The 20,569-nt window shown below is 35.1% G+C and overlaps 1 long non-coding RNA gene across 1 annotated transcript; it reads right to left on the reverse strand.

Annotated features, from left to right (window-relative positions):
• Nucleotides 1–7,450: 7,450 nt before the first annotated feature.
• On the reverse strand, nt 7,451–9,269 carry LOC127135645 (uncharacterized). The gene is made up of 2 exons (XR_007808630.1): nt 9,112–9,269; nt 7,451–7,853 (listed from the first exon to the last, which is right to left on the reverse strand). It is a non-coding gene; the product is annotated as an uncharacterized LOC127135645 (long non-coding RNA).
• Nucleotides 9,270–20,569: the final 11,300 nt, after the last annotated feature.

Genomic DNA, 20,569 nt, shown 5'->3' on the forward strand with positions numbered 1-20,569 from the left:
AATCAGGTACAGGAGTAGTCGTGTGAGTAAGAGGATGACGTCAATGCCTCTTTAGCTTTTATCGTTAGGTCTTAGAGGAGTCACTCTGATATGTAGCATTGGGGATGTGATGTCATTATTTATCTGTGTTATGTTTTTTGCATGTAGGAGTTATTGGTTGTTGAGACCTATATGTTGAACTTTTGTTTTTCCGCTGCTTATTTTTGCATCACTACTTTGTGGTTGATATTTTATGTTATGATGAAGTATGAGTGACACTCTAATTATTGATTTTAATTTTAAATTATTTGATTAAATGTCGAGTCGGGGATTAGGGTGTTACATAGTGGTATTAGAGAAGATCGGACCGTCCGACCAGGTTTTATGACTTTATTTGTTTTCTAGTATGTGACATATGTGTGAAACACTACTAGTACTCGTCTATTTTTATAGAAGCTTTCCAGCAGGAGAAAAATTGAAACAAGTGAGGGAGAAGCTTATACGTATCTAAGATTCTTCTAGTGTGGAGGAATTGTTTAGCGGACTGCTGATTGTAAGAGTGCAAATGTTATTGAGGCTATGTTGTTTCTTGAACCAGAAGAGCATACATATTCGAGTTTCATTCTGTCGGACAAGTCGAGATGCCGTCAAGGGAAGAAAATTAGGTGATCGTAATGTTCTCTCCTTGAGAGTGGAATGCGATGTTGTGGCTAGTGATATGCATGTGGTGTGTGAATTCCTGGTGTGTTTCCTTAGTACATTTGTGACTTACCGTCAGAGTGACAAATTGAGATCGCCATAGATTTAGTACATGGTACTAAACCTATATCGATGGAACAATTCTAGATGTCTGCTTTAGAGTTGGTTAAGTTGAAGATATAGTTAGAAGATCTGCTTGAGAAAAAAAATTTAGACCTAACTTATCGCTTTGGGGAGCTCTAATGTTGTTAATGAAATAATTATGGCAGTATGAGATTATGTGTTAAGTATCATCGGATGAATGAGGTCACCTTCAAGAATAAGTATCCTCTTCCTAGGGTCAACGACCTTATGGATCAGTTAGTGGGTGACTATGTTCCAGTAAGAACGAATTGAGATTAGGTTATCATCACATTCGAGTGAAGGATAAAGACATCCTGGAGACTGCATTCAGGACACAATACATTCACTATGAGTACTCGGTGATACCGTTCGGTGTGTCTAATGCTCCTGGTATATTTATGGAGTATATGAATAGGATCTTTCATCCCTATTTGGATCAGTTCATAGTGGTTTTCATTGATAATATTTTTGTGTAATCTAAATCGGATTAAGACCATGTTGGACATCTTCGTACTGTATTACAGGTTTTGAAAGAGAATAAGTTATATGCCAAGTTATCAAAATGTGAGTTCTAGTTGCGAGAAGTGATTTTTCTCGGTCATGTGATTTTCAATGGTGGTATAGAAGTGGACCCTTCTAAGGTAGATGCGGTGTTACAGTGGGAGGCTCCAAAATCAGGTACCGAGATCAAAAGCTTCTTAGGGTTGGCTGGTTATTATAGAAGATTTATTGAAGGTTTTTCAAGTTAGCCCTACCTTTGACTCAGTTGACTCAAAAGGGTGAAGCCTTTGTGTGGGATATGCTGTGTGAGGAGAATTTTCGAGAATTGACAAAGAAGTTGACAATGACGCCAATGTTGATATTTCTAGATCTGAAGGAACCTTTTATGGTATACTGTGATGCATCCGTGATGGGATTAGGTGGTGTGCTTATGCAGAATGGGCAGGTTGTTGCTTATGTTTGGCGATAGCTGAAAGTTCGTGAGAGGAACTACCATACTCACGATCTAAAGTTGGTAGTTGTAGTTTTTGTACTAAAGTTATGGAGACATTACTTGTATGGTTCTAGATTTGAGGTATTCAATGACCATAAGAGTTTGAAGTATTTATTTGATCATAAGGAGCTGAATATGAGGCAGAGACGATGGTTGGAACTTTTGAAGGATTACGACTTTGGTTAGAAGTACCATTCCAATAAAGCCAACATTGTAGTAGATGCTTTGAGTCTGAAGTCCTTACACATGGTGACTTTGATTGTTAGAGAGTTGAACTTGATTGAACAATTCATACATTTGAGTTTGGTATGCAAGGTGATTGTGGATAGTGTGAAATTGGGTATGTTGAAGCTGACTAGTGGTTTCCTTGATGAGATGAGAATATAGAGAGTCAGAAGTTAGATGTGGCCTTGGTTGATCGTCTGTCATCAACTAATAAAGACGAATATTTTAGAGTCGATAAGAATGGGATCCTTAAGTTTCGGGATAGAGTTTATGTACCCGATGTGCCAGAACTTAAGAAGACTATTTTGGAGGAGAGTCACCAAAGCGATATTAGTATTCATCCTAGGGCTACCAAAATGTACCAAGACCTCAAGAAAATGTTTTGGTGGTCAGGAATGAAAAGGGACGTTGCACAGTTTGTATATTCATGTTTGACTTTTCAGAAGCCAGAGGTTGAGCACCAAATGTCGTATGGACTAATGCAACCATTGGATATTCCCGAATGGAAATATAGTATACTGATGAATTTTGTGACTGGGTTGTCGAATACTCTGAGGGGGTTTGATTCGATTTGGGTGATCGTGGATAAGCTGACTAAATCGACACACTTTATTCCTATTGTAATGATTGTGAAGCTTCATGATAATCCATCATGTATTGTGTCGAATATAGATCCGTGTTCACTTCCAGGTTTTGGGAGAGCTTACAAGAAGCTCTTGATACTAAGCTGAAGTTAAGTTCTGCTTATCATCCACAGACTGATGGTCAGACTAAGAGGACTATTTAGTCTTTATAAGACCTTTTGAGGGCTTGTGTCTTGGAGCAAGGAGGTGCTTGAGACAGTTTTTTTCCATTGATTGAATTTACGTATAATAACAGCTATCATTCGAGTATTGGGATGGAACCATTCGAAGCGTTGTATGAGATGAGGTGTATGACTCCTCTGTGTTGGTATGAGTCTGAAGAGAGTGTTGTTCTTGGACCAGAGATTTCCCAACAGACTACAGAGAAAGTGAAAATAATCCAAGAGAAGATGAAGGCATCTTAGAGTAGGCAGAAGAGTTATCACGATAAGCGGAGGAAGGCTCTTGAATTCCGCGAGGGCGGCCATGTGTTTCAGAGGGTTACACTTGCGATCGGTGTTGAGAGGGCTTTGAAGTCTAAGAAGTTGACTCCCCGTTTCATTTATCCCTATCAAATTTCTCAGATGATTGGATTTGTTGCTCATAGGTTGGCCTTGCCACCATCTCTTTCGAACCTGCATGACATGTTCCATGTGTCTCGGCTTCTGAAGTACATTCCCGATTCGTTGCATATTATCCAGATGGATGATATATATGTGAGAGATAACCTGACTGTGGAATCATTGCCCATAAGAATCGAGGATCGAGAAGCGAAGTAGCTTAGAGGAAAGGAGATTGCTTTAGTGAAGATGGTATGGGGAGGACCTGCAAGAAGATGTTTGACTTGGGAGCTGGAGGGTCGGATGAAGGAATCATATCCGAATTTGTTTTCGCCAAGTAATTTTCGAGTACGGAAATTATTTAAGTGAGGGAGAGTTTTAACGCCCCAACTTATAATTAGAGCATTTTATTTATTTATTCGTGTGATTATGGATTATATTGAATTTAGTTGTTTTTGGAGCGTATGAATAATTTGGTAATTTATTAATTATCAGGGATCTAAGATTTGAGAGAAATGAAATAATATTATTTGGATTATTATGGATAATTAGGCATATTGGTTATTTTGTAATAAAATAAAATAATAGAAAATAAAGAGTCATAATAAAATAACTATTTAAGTTGAATATTTATTTAATTTAAATAATAAAGTAATTGAAAAAAATAGGAGAATAAGTCATGTTGTGATTAGTGAAGAGTGAGAGGTGAAATGAGAGAGATTTAGATTTAATTGGACAAAAAGTGTGATTTAAGAAGTTAGCCCATATAAATACTAAAAGGTTGTGGGAAGCTAGGTTTTAAGAGAGCTTTCTAGCATAAGTGAAAAAAGGGAGAGGGATCTGAGAGAATTATAAGAAGAAGTGCAAGGCTTGAGAGCAAAAATCCAAAAAAACTCCTTAGAGCATCAACCTTACTGCAATCAGAGGTAGGGGGATTGTCTACTCTTGGATGAATTAAGGCTTGCAGGATATTGAGAGTTTCTTACCCTCCTATCAGCGCCTTCGGATTTATATGAGTTTTCCCTTATTTTTCCCTGTTTGTGATGAATGTTGTATGAGCAACGTGTTTTCTTGGTTGTTTTGATTTTTGTTGAATTGGAGTGTTGATACATGTTGCTCTGAGACCCTAATTGGGGGATTTGGGATAAAACTCTCAAGGTCTCTATCAGTGTCGAATATCTTGTAAGTTATGTGTTTTCTTTGTTGTTTTGATTTTTGTTGTGTTGGAATGTTGTCCCTGAGATTTGAACGACTATATTAGGATCATTTGAGTTCCCATTTGAGTATATTGAGACCTATGTTATTTTTTTCCAAACCTTTTCTGGATCGGTTGATTTGGCATTTTTCCAAATTATCGAGAAACTTAATTTTCAGCTTATTTCACGAAAAATTTCTTTTTGACAGAAACTTCAAATTTGGAAAACCTTTTTTTCCAAAAAAAATCATATTTTTGGGAAAATCGATTGGGGGTTTCGACCGCACCGAAAAGGCGTTAGTTGACGATCATCGAGATCGTAGTTGCGCAGCAGGCACCGTGATGCAGCATCAGGGGAGACGCGTCGTGCTCCGACAGTGGAGAAGGAGGAGGAGGTCGCGTCGGACTGACGATGGCCCCGTGATTTCGCGACGACGATTTTGCGAGTGGCGGGAAGGAGATGGTGGCATTGCATTCCAGAGAGGGACACAGTTCATAGAGGACCCAGAGACATGTGAATATCAATAACATACCTCTGATCCCAACGGTTTTGGTATCACATGCATTTGAGAAGGAGATGGTGGTATTGTATTGCATTTGCATTATTATCTACGTGATTGTGTTATGGGTGTGATTGAGAATACCTTATAATTAGTTATTACTATCATGCTTTGCTGAATTTCGCCATTAACGATTGTTAGATGTATTCTCACCCCTATTTATTTTTGTGGCGTTTGTGTTCCTCGGAAGTACAGACAATCAAGTACAAGAGTAGCCGTTTGAGTTTGAGGGTGATGTTGGTGCCTCTTTAGATTTTATCATTGGACTTAGAGAAGTCGCTTTGACATGTAGCATCGGGGATGGGATGTCATTATTTATTCGTGTTATGTTTTTCGCATGTTGGAGGTTTTGGTTGTTGAGACTTATATGTCAAACTTTTGTTTTTCTGCTGCTTTTTTTCGCATAACTATTTTGTGGATGATATTTTATGCTATGGTGAAGCATGAGTGATACTCTAATTATGGATTTTTATTTTAAATTATTTGATTAAATATCAATTCAGGGATTAGGGTGTTACACAATGCACCATCATCGTTCCAAGCTATACTATGAACGTCCTTTTTCAGCCTATCCTTAGGTGCTTCATCATTGTGTTCTTTAATGACATCCTTATCTACATCAGTGATGACTAAACTATGAGGTGTACTAATTCTGTCGAAGTAATAAAATAATTCGTCTCCACAAGGATAGTAAACTTAACAAGGTAATATATTTGAAATAAATAACAACAAAAATATTTCAATAATGATTCGATTACAAAAATAAGATGAGAATTTTTTTTTGGAGTAAAATCGATGATGAAAAGCGATTAGATCTTAATTTGAAACCCCTAACTAAACATGTTGATGAAATGTGTATTACATGAAGAATAATTATGCTCTAATATCACAGTGAATTAACAAGACCACTGTATCCAGTTCCTTGGTGTATAACTCACTAATTTACACAATAATTCTCTAGTTCTTTAGGCCAATTTAGAGTCAAATCATGTGTTTCTAAGTTCGTTAATTCAAAAGGCACAACTTATAATTACATATTCCTAGTTAATTACTAACGGTGCGTTTGATTTGTAAAATAAGAAGTACTAGATAGAACAATACTAAACAGTACAGAACAATACAAGATAACTTTTTATATTGTATTGTGTTTGATGGTTAATGCACTGGACAATTTTTTTCTTAATTTTGATTGATATGTCTATGCATTAGACAAAATAATATAATTTTTACTATAATATTATTTATTGATATATAAAATATTAATATTTATTAATTAAAATATTAAATAAGAAGAAGGAGGAAAAAAGATGAAGAGACATATTTTTTTACTCTACTTTGTTTGATATGTTTATGTAGCTGACAAAATAATATAATTTTTACTATAATATTATTTACTGATATATAAAATATTGATATTTATGAATCAAAATATTAAATAATGAGAAAAGAAGAAAAATGATAAATAGAGATTTTTTCCCCACTTTGTTTGATATGTCGATGAATTGAATAAAAATAATATAATTTTATTATAATATCTTTTATTGATATATAAATATAAATATTATATTTATGAATTAAAATATTAAATAATGAGAAATAGAGAGTAAAAATAGTATTTTAATATTATTTTTTTGATAATTTGTGTTTGGGACAAAAAGTTGTCTCATGATTTTGTGGGGACAAGAATTCATTTGTGTTCAATCTCTTGCTATAAAGTTTATCCAGTACCATGATTAGTTTCTACATCAAACATAGTAGAAATAACATTTTAATGTCAAGTACCTCATTTTTTTAGCAAATCAAATACACTTTAAGTTGAATAATTGTCCTAGTTCAGATATGTAGACTTAGGATCAATAATCGCTACTCATTTAATATCAATTCACGCGTTCATCAACACACAAAAATCAATGAACACAAGAACAACTAAATAGAAACTATAATATAAAGACCTTAAAATAATCACATATGATCCAACATAGTACAATTAGATTAATCTCAAAATATCTAATCTCAAATAACTTAGTTACTCATTGTCATACCCCAATTTTTTTTTTCATTTCATCTAGCCCATGGCTCATTGCATCTGCATATTCACATGCTTTAATAATCCATTATAAGACATTCATTTACAATTGAATTTTTTTAAAAATAAACATAATTGATTCAAAGGTCTTGTCATTGAATTATGGATAAGTCATGAACTAGGGTTTCATCAAGCCTATGGTTTATTATGCATCTTTGAATGTTGGTTATGGGCTCAATGTTTTTGGTTGGTCATTTCTTTTGGGCCTAAGGCTTTGAAATCCCAGATCTTGGTCTTTGATCTTTGACCATATCGATTACATCATGGCATTCTCAAGTTTGCTTTTGGTAAACAAAAGTCAACTTTGAGGTTGATTTTTTGTTGACCATTTTCTATTGAGTTCTTACTTAATGTTTATCATGGGCTTTGATTCCATTTGATTTAAGACATGATAGTTCACACAAAATTCAAGTACAAGATTATTCAATTTCATTTTCAACTTTTGGAGAGAGTTTATTTTACTTGAAGCACAAGTTATACAATCCATTTCTCATTATAAATCATCAAAGTTGTCATTATAAATATCCATTTGATTACACAAAAGCCAATTCACAAATTACACAAAATTTACATGTTTTTGACCTAGGGTTGACTCTTGGTCAAGTGTTGACTTTTTGATAAAACAGATGACCAAAGTCAACTAATCCTCTTAAACCACATTCTACTTGTGTTTCATCCACAAGACATATCTCAAAAGCCTCCAAGGTCATAAATCCAGTTGTTGCCCAAAGCTTCCAAATGTCATGTCAAACCCTCTATGAACCTTGCCATGCCAAGCCTAGTCCCTTCTTACCATATGCATACCAACCCTGCAAAAATACACTAACATAATTCAACACATAACCTAGCTCAAACCTCATGATAATGTAGCATTACAAAACATTGCAACAATATTCAATAACATGCCCACATTCATCCTAGCGCACTGGCATAATAGTTCTAATTCAACTAACCTTCCAAATCTAACTTGATTAACCTATTTCACAATAATGCCTAACATCAAATTGATATAATTCTCATGTAACAATTAGCTCATCCAAGCATAGTTCTTCACACAACATCTAACTAGCTCATTTTTCAGTTTTTAGCAACAACCCGTATATTTTTCTATTAACAACTAACATAACATTCACTAACTTTATAATATCAATTTAATCTACTTCACTAACTTTATGATCAACAATTCAGTTTCTTAATTCATCACATTGCAACAATTTTTCACCTTAACAGTCAGCTACACACCAATTACTAACTACTAATTAACAATTAGCTTCAATTAACATTTTCAAACTAATGCATCATAACATACTCACAATTTCATCTAACCTACCATTCACTAAACATCCTAACAATCAAACAATTCAATGACATTCTATTTTCACTAATTATTTTCATGGCAGTTTTTGGTTTGATCCAAACTAACCAACTCTCACCGGTTTCAAATGACTTCACTTTAACATAATGATTGCTAACTAAATTCTAATTCAATTGACATTTCCCCATTCAAATTTAACTCATCCTATTTTCACTAACTTCAAACTCATTCATTAGCACTCAACACCAATTTCTAAACTGACTAACTATTTTCATTCTTTAACTAACATTTCCCCTCCAAATAACTAACTAAACCTTCAAATTACCTAGCAAATCTTAATTGTAATACATCATAGCTAAAATCCTAATTGATAAGGTCTTCATTCACTAACTCAATAGAAGGTTTCAATAGCCTAACTACATCATAATTAAGCTAATTGTTTTCATTCTTCAATCTAACTCCTAATTTCAATTCAATTCTAACTTAAAAATTCTTCACTAACACTAACCTAACTGAAACAGACTAACAATTCATTTCAATTCACTAACTGAAATTACAACTAACTTTAACAGAATTCCTAACTTTGTTAACTCTCTAACAACTCCCCTTTTGGTTTCCTCTAACAGTCACGTCTGCCCTAACCCCTAACGATCATTGCCCAAACTCTGACCAATTTTTTTACATGAATCCCCCCTATATAATCTGCATTTTCCTTCAATCTTAACCACCAATCATATTCCACAAAAGTTCACCTCTAAATCTCTCTGTTTTCACTCTCTGTATCAACTGTATTCACTCTCAATCTCTCTACATTTTCCTCTCTACTTCATCACTCTCCTCTCACGTGTATGCAACAACAGCAACATAGAACAACAACCAATTGACCTACAAACTAAGAGAAGAACCTTTTGTTGAGTCTATCTACTCACTTTGCTCTGCTCGCTGGGCCTCCTAACCAAACCATAGGCCTATAGCTTTTCTATATGCATCCTACTTTCCCTTTCACACCTCCTTCTAAACTAACACACTAGCAACAATTTGTGGGCCTCATTTTGTTAGGCCCAACACCTAGTTTCCAAGCCACACACACCCTTTATGGCCAATACACCCCCATGCAGTAGTTAGTTCTTCTTAATCTTTGTTTTGCTTATTATATTTACTTCTTGTGCTTAGTTCTTTTTCCATATTTTTTATCCATATTAGTCCATATTTTAATACATAAATTTTGTTATTAAAGCACTTTAAGAAATACATTATTAGAGTTAGATGTAATTAGGATATAATTAGAATTTAACTTTAGATTAATTTCTTATTTTTCAAATAATTTCATTAGAACATGATAATTCCATTTTTATTCTTTTAAGCTTTAAATAAATTTCCATGTGTTTATCACACCTTTAGCATTATCATCACCTTTTGATTGGTTGATCAAAGTCATTTTTGATCAATTAATCACTTGTCTATATCATTAGTTGTTTCCCATATCCAATTAAGTGATTATAAGTCACTTGATCACTTGATTGGGTTAGGCCTCTAAAATTGCACTGCACTGGATCTCAAGACTCTGAAGATTTTGGATATCAAGGCTTTGATTACTGTTGAGTTTTCTTTAAGCATAACAAAAATATTCCTCTTTTAACACTTGTCAGTTATGATGCGAATTGCACGCCACGAGCCTTAAGTAGTGGAGAAGGAATGATATAGAGTATTCCTATCCTTATTCTGAATATCTTTGGATACAGAACGCCTGACCAAGTTGTTCAAAGTATTCACCTCCATTCATAGACTTTAGTTCAATTTAGATCAAATAACTATCAAGTCTTATTCCTCATACAACACTTTCCTCATTTCACAATTCCTTTCCCAATTAAAGCGAATTTCTTTTGTAATTCAAACAACTCTTTCTTTTTCTTTTTTCTTTCAAACCTTTTCAAAATAAACAACTATTATTTTCATAAAGGGACTGTTATAATCTGTTCTTTAGCAGTCAAACTAAAAACTTATAGTATCTGAATAAGGATCAGAATCAACTAATGTCTACACACTTCTAGGATACGATTATAACTATTCCCTAAAATCAACCAACAAATTTGTATTTTCTACCATAAATTACGAAGCTCTGATTTTCTCATTGCACTATAAGAATATGTAGGCAGGAGGGTTCGTATCCTTGGCAAGCACATTAAGTAATAAACTTATTTCCTCCCTTTTACCATTTGCAAGTAATCTTTAGATAATAACACCCATCCGTGCAAAGAGAAATCAAAATGGTTCTCATTGAGTACAACGAATGTGAGAGGTGTTGATACCTTCTCCTTACATAACCAACTCCCAGTTTCTCTTTCTCTGAGTTTTATCGATATTTTTCATTTCCTTCCTAGAATAAATAAAGTTCAGTGGCGACTCTGTTGTATCTTCGAGTGTGCAATGCACTCAGGTATTTTTTGCGGCATGACACTAATAGTGAAATTAACTATTACCATGATTTGATAAGAAGTATTCATCAAAATTTATGGAAAATAAGTTCTCAGATGACTCAATGCTCTCCAAAATCATGCTCCACAAGCTCTTAGCTGTCACTTAGTATCTCAAATTCAGAACCCTTAAAAAATAGCAAAAAGTCATCTTTATAGAAGCTGGGGCGTGCAGAAACGTGTGTCATCGCAACCACGTTACACAACATCGTGAATGAGATGTGATGTCATCACACCCACGATGAGCACCGCAAGCGTGAGAAAACCAGTGGCAAAAATCCTATTTTTCATCAAATTTTCACTAAGTCTCAATTTTCTTCCTCTTGGTTATTTTTTCTCACTTCTTCCACACGTTGGCTTCACTTTTGCTACTTACATCGATTTTTCTAATTTTTACTCGTAAATATTACGTAATGACCTAGTACATCACAACTATAAACTTACTCAGTTGTTTGTCCTCAAGTAACCTATTTGCGCACTGGATATCAAAATTAAAATGCCTACCTTTATCAATGAACGTCACCTTTCTTATTGTTTTATGATCAACACTTATATTCCCTAGTTCAATCCAGTTAACTCAAAAAAGTTCTTCTAAACATACAAGTACTCAACCAGTCTCTCATCTCACTTTTATTCACTCAATTTGATAAGGTAATCACACAATCAACATACATAAAATTTAACAACGAGTTTGTAAAATATTTAACAAAGTCAATCAAAGTCATGTTTAAACACATACTTTTGAGGTCTTTTAAAGGTTGTAACATGACTTATGTCAGAGTAGGATATTTTTGGGATAATAGTCTTAAACCTTTGGAGTTAGGTACCTAGTTTTTCTTATGTTACCAGATTCCTTTCACATTACTCTTTGTTTGGTCACTTTATACTAAATAATCCATTTTGTTGATCCTTTTCATCTTTCTTTTCTTTTTTTTAAAAACATTTTTTTAAAGAAGTCATTTTTTAACTTCTTGTTTTTCTATTTTTTTTTCTTTCTTTTTAACAAATTTCTCTAGTATCTCAACCCTAAACTTAAACGTTGCTAACTTTCAAGAGAAACCCAAAACTTATACATTCCCATGAGACAAGAAAAATAATTATTTCTACCTAACTCCAAAGAATATGGAAATATTTAATCTTTCAAGTCAAATAGCTATATAACATGCTACATCACCAAAAGAATGGCTATGGATCAAGTGATTAGCTAGGGATATAATAAATTTAATATAAGTTGGCTTAAAAGGCCCAGAGTTTCACAAATAACTGCATAAATGTGTATTTATCAGACCAATATACTAAGTAGAAACAATGCAAATTCCAGAAAATAACTAATGTGTGGATACTCTCATAAGAGAAAAAAATTGAACAATGGAAATATTTTGCTCAAATCATACTAGCTGAGGTATCTGAGGAATGAGTATAAGTATCCAGCTTCCCCTTTTCTTCATCAAATGTCAATCTACAGGGGAACTTCAATGTTGATCACTTTTGTTCATTCTTTTTCTGGTGACTTTTTTTTTCTTTTTCATAATGACACTCATAAGATAGTAAATCAAAATTGAAAGAAACAACAGGAACAAACATATTCATTAATTCAAAACAAAGAAAAGTACAAAAGGGGGGAGCATTTTTGAGATCCAATTATTACTCTTTCTTGGATCATATTACAAAAAGGGAAATAAAATGAAATAAAAACCAAATCTGAAAAACTCCTAAATCACATATTGTCGGAGTTGAAGAATTTGTTCAGATCATTCATACAATCTTCTAAGCTTTGGTTCTATCTTGCCCAGGTATCCCTAATCTCATATCTCATGTGAGCTAAGGCTTGATTTTGCTTTGTGAAGTATGCCTTCATGTATGTAGTAGTGGTAAAACACTTATGTAAGCTTTGAACCGGCCAACATATGAACTTTGTGCTAATTATAGAAAGTGTTTTAACTCAGTTAAAATCTTGGGGGTTCAACATAAATTTGGGTGAGATATTATGTGCCTAACTTGTCATGTTAAATACATACTCTTCAAGCCTTTGCAAGCGATCATGTGCTTGTTATTGTTGTTACGGAACTCCTTATGGTTGATTTATCTCAGGATGGTAAAACAAATCTTATCTTCTTGTTCTGCTTCTTGGCCACCTTCATTTGTTAGATGCATGAGCATTCTTCTCATAGAACTTTTGTTGACCAGAAGCATAGTACTCACCATCACATCATCAGGGTGAATTGGAACTCCAGCCAACCTGCATAATTCTCTAATAACACAAAAATGCCCACAAAAGCTCTTTCTGGTGCGTCAGCCATGTTCTTTATATTATCAGTAATTAACAACCTAACATTAATAGGCTCGTGATTTAGAATTGCCATCAGAGCATGACACTACTTCATAATGAACTCAGACTGGCTGTAAGCGGATTCTAAGGTTTGCACAGTAAAAGATGCCCACGCCTTTGGTATAGGGCATATCTACCTAGTCATAAGCCTCAATTGTTTTCCATTTACAATCACCCACCCAACCCTAGGTTGGCAAAATTATTCTATCATTCTCTCACACATTCTCTTTGTCATGTTAACACTCCTTCTATTTTGAATACTACACCTAGGAGGAGGTTGGAGATGAAGAAGAGCATTAATTTTAGAAGGGATATAATCAACACTTTTACCTCGCACATAAGAAGTGTATCTTTGAACGAACTCAAGGTAGTGTTCGCATAGAACTCGAGCCCAATGGATTGGTTAATGTCTTTGATCATGATGATCAATTCTTCATAATTTTATCCTGTGATTTTCGACACTGCACTAACCCTGGTTTAGAAGAGTCTCAGTAACAGATCCACAAGATTAGAATTACTCTCTTTTCAAAATGTGTCAAAAAGGTTTGCACAAATCAACATTTCGACTTGGAAATGTCAAGGTCAACGCGTTCATCAGATGTTAGGGACTTAGTGTATTTTTTTCAAAAGGTCAGTTGAACTAAGGATGCTTTGACAACATTATAGGAGTCAATTGGAGATTCTCGGCAGAGACAATTATTAGCATAGGTGACAGTTTGAAGCAGTTTAATTGTGAAGTAATGAATATGTTTTCGAGAACGTGTTCAGTGCTGAGAAAGTAATTGTTGTCGACATTTATTTCTCACTTGTATATAAGTTAAATTTCTATATTGTAACTAGGATCGCAAATTTCATTAAGTTCTCTATAGAATCCAATATCTAAGTCACAGTGATTTAGAGATCCAGTGAGAAATATATAATTATGCGTACCATTTTATGTTAATGCAAACATTTTACTTTTAGTTTGTTTCATTAATTAATTTACTTTAATTGCAGTCTTATTGCTTTTCGCTCTAAGTCTTCATAGTTTTCTGCACATTTACATTTTCTTCATGATATTCTTGAGTTTTCACAAACTCAAACAAAACCATATTTTTTAAATACGCTGACTTTTTCTCAAAACATCCATGCACAAATCTGTCCTCGAGATTTTTTGAGTTTAATATCTTAAGTGAATCAAACTCGTGATTGTTTACTAAAAATCCCAGTAAACAAATTGGCACACCTGGTGGGTCCCTTTTGTGCATTTTAATTCAATTTTATTTTTTCTAGAAAAGTTGTATGTATTTTTGTTATTTGTTTTTGTTCTTCATATGAATGTTTGAATGTGTACGCGTTTGAGAAGTGGTGAAGTTAAAAGGAAAATGGCAAAAAAAAGTCAAAGAATACTTCCCTTCCATAGAATGACGCTCCAAACATAGAAGAATAGCCAATTAAAATGGCAGCTGGTAGTGAACTTTTCCATCCTTTCTAGAAATTGATCTGGCAAAGTTTCAGTATCTTCTATGAAGTGTGTCGTCCATTCTGGTAAAGTCTTTGGTATAAGACATCCCAATTGAAAATAAACGTTAACAAATGTTGTTTTTTTATAGCCAACCAGTACACATAATGTTTTCGAGAGACCATATCGTGTTAAATCAATACACACCCTATCATAAGCAATTGCTATAAGGCATCTCATTTCTAGGAAGCACATCCATTTTTCAAATGGAGTCAGACTAGTAAGACAAGGAACTAAAACATTGATAATTGCATCGTAATTTTCTTTGTTCCCTTATAGCTTTATGTATGATTCCATATGCGTTTTCATCTCTTGTATAAGATGACGACGAACAAGTTAGTAGTCGTCCTTTCCCTTACCGAGCAAACCCGAAACAACTCGAAAATCACAGTTGTCGTCACCTTTAACATTTACAATTTGCTCAATGTATTTGTGCATAAAATGACATCTCTTAAATGTGTTTGATTTTTGGTAATGATGATAGAGGATATTATTTGCTAATGCGAGCTCCCTTGATTTTTTTTTTGGGATTTTGGAGTCAGAGAATCCGGAAAATTTGAGTCAACATGTTCAAAGTATGAATGAGATCGTCTCGCAGAGTTGTCACTTTGTGTCAGTTTGACCTTTTTAGGGGCACCCTTTGTTTTAATCGGTTCTGACAGTGGTTTCAAGTTTGTTGTTTCTGGATAGGAAATATTCCTCAGTTTCTCTTTGATGTGAAATTTCATTATATCACCAGCTTTCATGAATCTCTCTTGGATTGCTTCCCACTCGATCACGATAGATATGTTTGATTTATCATCCTTCATTACACAATCATCATCAAAACATGAGCCTTTTCCAATGATTTCAAACTTTATCCATACATATTAGTTTTTAAAGCTTCATCTTCTTTGAAATTAAACAAGCACATGAAAGATTAGTCTTCCTGAGTGTACACCCACACTTTGAGCTATGAACCTGTTCTATTTGCTCGTTTGGCTTCGCGAAAAATAAAATTCAATGTCGCCTGAGATACGTTGCCAACCAACTATGAATAAAGACAATTGTCTTTGAATCGATGTACTAACACAATAATGCTCCAATTAAGATATGTACGTATATAATTATGTTGGTTTCAAAGCATTTGATTAACGATGTCTTAACCTCGAAAAAAACCACCTTTACTATTTCCCAACCAATTCTTCAATCTTGCATGTGCAGATTTAACTCTGTTACTTGTTGTATTGACAAAGTGTCAAACCTGATTGGTTCATGCACAGACAATTTTCTATTTAACTAGATCCAAAATAGTGACCTCAACATATTTCAGTAAATCTGGATATATCGCACACACACTCTTGAAATGTAGAACATATTCAACATATAATTCTTAAGTGGAGGAATTTATTATAATATTCCATGCATCCATTATATTTTCCACCACCACACCAGGTTTGACCATTTTTTCACCTTCACCTATGACGTATTTTGTGCCAACCGCAAGTATTACTCAACTTCTCACATTTTTGGTTATGTGATACTTACAAAGTAATGTGAACGATGAAGGAAACATCGTTTCAACTGAATTCATCAGTGTTGTGTCGCGATTGGTGTTTATGACTTTTGGTATGTTTTCTTGGTCCTTCTACATAGTATTGCATATTTCCAAAGCCCGTGTAATATTGTTCTCTTTTTCGGATTCCAAAAAAGAAAAATTGACTGAAAAAGTGATCTCCGTAGAAGTAACACAAAATAATTCCAAAGAGTGGAAGTCTATACTTGTTTGTTTTATATGTTGAATTAATTATGAGCATGGTGGGAATGTATTGAACAACTAGATGGATTCAGGATGTCTCCAAAATATATCTCGAACAATGACTTTATCCTCACAAACTATATACCTAGAAACATAGTCGTCATCTTCCAAAAGCTTCAACAGTTGTTGCATCTCTGATCTTGGCCCTCTTACCGCCTTGTTGTCTCGAGCATGCATGTTGTATATTTGCTTGATATTTGAAACATTTAGAGGTCTTTTCCATTTCAAATAAGTGGGTATGTTTTTGGCACCACCATGTTTAATGTCATGTCTGAAACAAGTTCCCTCTCCTCCAAACAAGGAGATATACAATGAGATGATTGTCTAGCTTGTCAGTCAAGGCATGATTATGTATACCACAAATCACATTAAATTTCCATGTCCCATCTGTCATACGGTATCCATGCAAGTTAAGCAGACACTCATATTTCCTCTATAGAGTGTCATCTCATTTCAATTTCCTAATTTGTGGTTGGTATGTGTCGCTTATTTCGCATCTCATTGTTACAAATGTTTGTCTTCTATCCAAACCATTATCAGATCTTTCTATTACAATGCAAAACTCCGATTTCCCGACCTCCATACGAACTCATTATAGCATATGTTCATGAACAATAAAATCTTCTATATTTGTAAATTATGCAGGAACATCTACCGCGACAACAATCGACCGAGCATCCGATTTAACATTATTATTAACTCCATTCGGCTTAGAATCATCATTCACTTCGTCTAGTTTAACATCATGATTCACTTTGACCAGTCTAACATCCGCACTCACAATAACTTTGGGAAACATATATGGGTGCACCATATCTAATACCATCAAGAACAGAAAAACAAAAACAATGTTGAAACTCAAACTATTAGGACAATTTAGATATGCACATATTGACCACATTAAACTTTGTCCAGAGATGCATATCCGGATTCAACGTTCATTTTTCTGCTCAAAGACAAGATTAATGCAAGGAATAAGGGATGAAATGAATGAGCTTTACCTACAATTCCAACTTGTTTTTCTCTCCATCACTGAGTTGTTTATTAAATTAGCTTAGTGAAATAAAACACCATAAATAAATTCAAGGGACATTTTAGAGATACTTTTGCAAATACACCTAAATAATGTACGAAGATGCATATCCAAACCATATTTTGTTCCAAATTGGGTGAATCTCAGATAACGCATTTTGGTGTGATTTGGATGCGTCTGAAGATGTATCTCCGGATACGTAAAAGACATTTTCGAATTTTCAAAGGTGTGAAATGTACACATAAGGGTATAAAGAGAAATCTCCTTCGAATTAATAGGTCAAAGAGCATAAAAATAGTGGTATAAATCAATCCACCAAAAAGAGTGTTTCAATTCATGCAAGGCAATTTTTTAATGCACCCCATATGATTCTTATGCACCACACTAAATTCCAAAAATGTCCACAGTTTCTGAAGATGCATCCCCGAACGCACCAAAAGATCAGTTAAAGTTAAAATATTATGGAGATGCATCTCTGGAACATTTTTGAGGTTAAGCTGCGCCAAACTCTTCTCCTTCCTCATTTCACACTACTCAAACTCAACTCAACTTTGACCTCCCTCAAATTTATTCTCTACACCAAGTCAAGTTTCATTCAACAAGGCTCAAGGGAACTCAAGCGAACATCTATCTTCATCTATAACATCATCCATCTTCATCAAAAACATCAAGTTCTTATAAGTTTTTTGAATTTTCAATAAATGTCTGAGTTTTGGTATAAATGAGTAGAAATCAATGATTAGGGTTAGAAATGAGTAGAAATCACATTTAAGATAGTTTAGCCATAGTGTATTAGTTGTTTGTTGGCTGAAATTGATGATCAAAACAATTTTTTAAGTTTATGCGTGGTACATTACACCATTGACGCGACTTCTGAGTTGGAGAAAATTTCGGAGATGCATCTCTGAAATTTTTCAACGGTTTAGTTTCCCAGTAACCGGAGATGCATCTCCAAAAATTTCTAGCAGTTTAGTTTCCTAGTAACCGGAGAGGCATCTCCAGAAATTTCTCAATCTTTTTTATTTTTATTTTCTTGTTTGTGTTGTTTGTCTACACCAATGGTTTGTCTTACTTTAACTTACATGCATAATGGCTGATAGACATGATAGATTGAGGCATGACAGGGTTGCTTAACATGCATCCATTCGGCGGGAGAAGAGTCAGTAGGTTCTAGAGGCTCCTGGTCCCTCTGGTCAGGCAGAGCCGTCTACTTCTAGGGCTTATGCTTCTCCTTATGCCACTCCATCTTCTTCTTCCCGTAGGAGACATGATTTACCATCTAACGCATCACTCTCCCATACTTCCGCAGGCGTCAGGTTTCACCAGTATCACCTCCTATCAATGATGTTGTTGATCCAGTCACACCTCCAGTCCCACTTCCTACTGATGATGTTGTTAGTCCAGTGCCACCTCCAGAGGGTGAGGGTGATGCGGATGCTAAGCCAGAGGATTTTGGAGATGGTCTTGTTGATTTGTCCTTACTGCCTCTGTATCCATACCATATTGCCAGACATATATGGGACAAAGAGGTAACATTAGTTTGATTCTTTATTTATTTTTATGTTAATTTTAATTTCTGGCATTGATTATTTTTTACAAATTTCAAGAGCATGATCCACAGAAGTTTCTTAACCACGGGAGGCAGATTGTTGCATTGCCTTAGTCGAATGAGGAATGATTTCAGTCAATTTTGTCCTTATCTAGCCTGAAGGACTTGTGCATGACCAATTATACTACGATCAACCACAAGATGCTTAATGCATTCATGGAGAGATGGCACTCGGAGACCTCGTCGTTTCATCTCCTGCATGGTGATATGTATATCGCACTCGAAGATGTCTCGTGTTTACTACATCTTCCGATCTGGGGGAGATTCCTAGATCATAGGAGGATTACCAAAGACAAGGCACTCGAGATGATGGTAGAGTATCTAGGGGCTGATCTAGGGGAGGCAATGGATGAGTTGGATAGGACCAGGGGTGCTCATGCTAAATCTGTATACCTAAAGAAGGTATATGAGGATGCGCTCCTGAGTGCACAGCGGGATGATGGTGATAATGAGTATGTGGCGCTCCACAAATCGCATGCATTGAGAGCATACTTGCTTTATTTGGTTAACACTGCAATTTTTATGGACAAGAGTGCCACCTATACAGATGTCGTATACCTACATTACTTCGTGGATTTCGAGCGGATGCATGAGTATAACTGGGGGCGGCTTATTTGGTCTACCTGTATTCGAAGTTGAGAGAGGGTTGTATGTGGAAGGCGAATCAGTTCACAGGTAGCGCCGCACTACTGACGGTAATAATTATTGGTCTTTGAATGTTTCTTTGTCATTCTCATTTCATCTTTACAAAGCCATTACTAATTATTCATGTGTTCCAAATTTTTCATTTAGGGTTGGATCCTCCAGCATTTCCCGCACATCTCTGGTTGGGAGAGTGTACCTGATTACACTAAGGATATGTCGCGTGCTACTGCTTTTACCCCGCTCAGAGGGAACCATGCGACCGAGCCTTACATAGTATATTTTGACCATTTGGTTGCTGAGGACATGCACTTCAACATTTATGTTGATCACCGTGAGACGCGGTCATTTGACGAGATAGTGATATACTCTGGTTGGTTGGCATGCAAATCACGTTTGATTACTCCTCATCATCCCGAGTGCGTCATATGGAAGTTTGGCTACACTCAGACCATTCTTAGACACACTGTTGTATATGCTTCTCCTGCCTTGACACATATACAGATAAATGACATGTTTGATGATTATGAGATTCATCTGATACCGGAGGAGGCGCTGGCTACCATAACTGAGAGCGACTGGAGCTACGTCGAAGGGTAAATTAGATGGCTCTTTAGGGTATCACATTCGTACATGGTGTAAGCTGCTCTAGGAGACCCGATGAGACTAGCTCATCAGAAGATACTAAAGAAGGAGCAAGCACCACTAGATCATGCTGAAGATGTCTTACCTAGGCGTCATCGCATAGTGGAGATTGTGCAGACAAACATTGACAAAGGTATCTTTTCCGACGGGTCTGATGTGAGACATGTCCTAGATGTCGT

This window comes from Lathyrus oleraceus, chromosome 4 (genome assembly GCF_024323335.1).
Source record: "Lathyrus oleraceus cultivar Zhongwan6 chromosome 4, CAAS_Psat_ZW6_1.0, whole genome shotgun sequence".
Taxonomy (NCBI): Eukaryota; Viridiplantae; Streptophyta; class Magnoliopsida; order Fabales; family Fabaceae; genus Lathyrus; species Lathyrus oleraceus.